Source organism: Orycteropus afer, unplaced genomic scaffold (assembly GCF_000298275.1).
Source record: "Orycteropus afer afer isolate SDZICR_OR568_19922 unplaced genomic scaffold, OryAfe1.0 scaffold00048, whole genome shotgun sequence".
Taxonomy (NCBI): domain Eukaryota; kingdom Metazoa; phylum Chordata; class Mammalia; order Tubulidentata; family Orycteropodidae; genus Orycteropus; species Orycteropus afer.
Window position 1 is genome coordinate 5,747,095 of NW_006921635.1, and position 3,075 is coordinate 5,750,169.

Genomic DNA, 3,075 nt, shown 5'->3' on the forward strand with positions numbered 1-3,075 from the left:
GCCGCCTCAGCAGCAGCAGCTCCTTGAGCGCGGCCCTCGGAGCCACAACCTCCTCCACTTCCGCCTCCCGGCCGCCGTCGCTGACCCTTGGGGTCACGCGCATGCGCGCGCTCCGAATAGGCGGGGCGGCGGCTACGTGACTGGCACAGCGGCGTGGAGGTGAGGCTGCTTCCTTCTGGAGGGTCTCTGGAGAGCTGGGTCACACAGGGCGTTCTGGGGTCTAGGCCTCCTGGAGGCCGAGCGATGGGTTTGCGTCCAGGTCCGAGTTAACCTCTCTGTTCGAGAGGCCTCTCCCTCAGCCCACCCGAGCTGGAGGCAAGAGGACCTCGGTTCCGCGAGGTGTCCGAGTTGTCCCAGGCGCCCGTGCGACGCAGAGCGTTCTTGCCTCTTTTGGCACGTTTGACACTGCGCGCTAACCCTGAGGAAGATTGCTTTGTTATAGCTCACTTTACATATAGGTACTGTGAGACCCAGAGAGGTGACGAGCTTGTCTGAGGGCCGGAAGGGAGTGGGGACTCGATCGCCGGCTTTCCTACCTAATGGGCGGTGTGCTGGTTAAGTGCACGTGCCGAAGACAGACTTTGAGTCCTTGTCCTGACCCCATCGCTGCACTTCACAACTGTTTACTATGAGCCGTGACACTTGAGGCGCTGCGGACACGTTGGTGAATACTATAAACACGGTCCCTGCCTTTATGGAACCGACCTTCATTACCAGTTGTGTGACCTTGAAGTAATCATTGCTGAAATTGAGATCTCGCCTACGCTGGTTGTGAGAAGGAAATGAAATACAGATAAGAGACACAGGCTCTATATACATTAGAGTTTTTCTTTTTCTTTTTCTTTCATGTTCAGCATCCTTGCAGAAATTCCAGAAAGTCAAACTGCCTTTTTGCATATGGATACTGACAGCCACAATCAATCGGTACATAGCACGTACATGACAGGATGCTATGCTAGGAATATGCTGTGACAACATCCAAGCTGTATCATAGCACGTGTCAGGGACATGTGTAGGTATAGGGACTACCTGTATAATACGACACAGAATATGTGTGTATCTGTAGTTTGTGACTGCATCCTATACATTTCTGTATACATGTGTGTGTCAGGGTTTTCCACCTTAGCTCTGTTGACATTTTGGGTCCAGATCATTCTTTGGGGTGGTGGGCAGTGCCCACACATTGTAGGATGTTGAGCCACAGCCCTGGTCTGACCTATAATGCCAGTAGTACTTCCCTCACAGTGGTGACAACCAAAGACCAAAACTGTCTCCTGGGGTCCAGATTGCCATGGGTGAAAATCACTGGTTTACACGAAATAGCACAGATTCCATGCCATGTATGTATCTGTTTGTATCCCATAGGAGACCTTGGGAACATTGTAGTATATTACAGTGATCAAATCAAACCAAACCAAACTCACTGCTGTGGAGTCGATTGCAACTCATAGCGATCCCTCCTTGGGTTTCTGAGGCAGTATCTCTACAGAAGCAGATTGCCCCACCTTCCTTCCAAGGAGTGGCTGGTGGGTTTGAACCACCAGCCTTCTGGTTAGCAGTCAGATGCCTTGGGCACTACACCACCAGACCAGTGATTGTTGTTGTTGTTGTTTTGTGCCATCGAGTCGGCCCCGACTCATAGCGACCCCTCCTTGGGTTGCCGAGGCAGTATCATTACGGAAGTAGATTGTCCAGTCTTCCTTCTGAGGAGTGGCTGGTGGGTTTGAACCGCCAGCCTTCTGGTTAGCAGTCAAGTGCCTTAGGCACTATGCTACCTGAGCTCCTTCTATACAGTGATAGATAACACTTAACAGTGTGTCACATCTTGACTTGAGTGCTTCATGTACTGGTAACGACTGTAAGAGACGAGTGCTATAATTATCCCCATGTTACCGAGGAAGAACTTGAGGCTCAGACACAGAGTAATTTGCCCAAGATCTTAGAGCTAGTAAGTGGCAAAGCTAGATTTGAACCCAGAGCCAAGCCTGTTTGTCTCTTTGCTAAACCATCCCCTTAATACATGAACAGCACATGCTGTGTGGATATATTTATGAAATCGTATCTGAGGTGGCAAATACACATCATCATTCTAATCTCATTCTGGGAGGCAGGGAGAAAATAAGTCTTTCTGATACAGAAGGACGATACCAGAAAACTAGACTTGTTACCCCAAGGTGGGAATGCTGGGCGTGTTACAGGGTTCTCTGTGGCTGCCAACGACTATGCTGTATCCTTTCTCCTGTTTCTTGGTCACTCAGTTTACTCATCCTTTTAACATATATCTGTACTGAGTACCTGCTATGAGCCCAGGGGGATGGATGGGTACTGAGAAGAATCCGACATTCTTCTTGCCTTAAGGAGCTTACAGTTTTAGGAGTAGATAGGCATGCCATGGAGTAAGTACTCCAGTGAAGGTGCGGAGAAGGAGCCATAGGAATGAAAAAAGGGAGTGATAAGGTAGGAGCCCTCCTGGCACAGTGGTTAAGCACTGGGTTGCTAACTGGGTTGAAAGTCAGTGGTTCGAACCCACCAGTGGATCTGTGGGAGTAAAGACTCCAGCATAGGAAACCCTCTGGGCCAGTCCTATTCTGTACTATGGGGCCGCTATGAGTCAGAATTTACTTGATGGCACACCACAAGAGTCTGTCTAGTTGAAGGAAGAAACGTGCCTCTACCAAGGAGAGAGAGATGAGGCTGTGATGTCAGAATGACGCAAGTTCACAGGGCCAATTGGGAACGGAGTTGTAGTCAGTGGGCACAGCAGGTGCCAACGCCTGGAGGCGTGAGACATCACAGCGTTCTTCTCTCTGAAGAAGGTGCTGGGAGGTGGCAGGACAGAACTGTGGAGTGTAATTGGAAAGACTAAGCCAGCCGCTTGAGGGATCACTGCCCACTTGTCCGTTAGGGGAGTATGTGGAGGATAGTGTACTTGAAGAGGCTTAAAGGTGGCCCTTCAGGCCCAGAGACACTTCATTGCTGTTAAGCCCTCACACAAAATCTGTTGATGCTTCCCTGAGCCTGTAAATAAATGTTTCTTTCCATCATGGCCTCGGAACGGAAGTGAAATGGAAAATG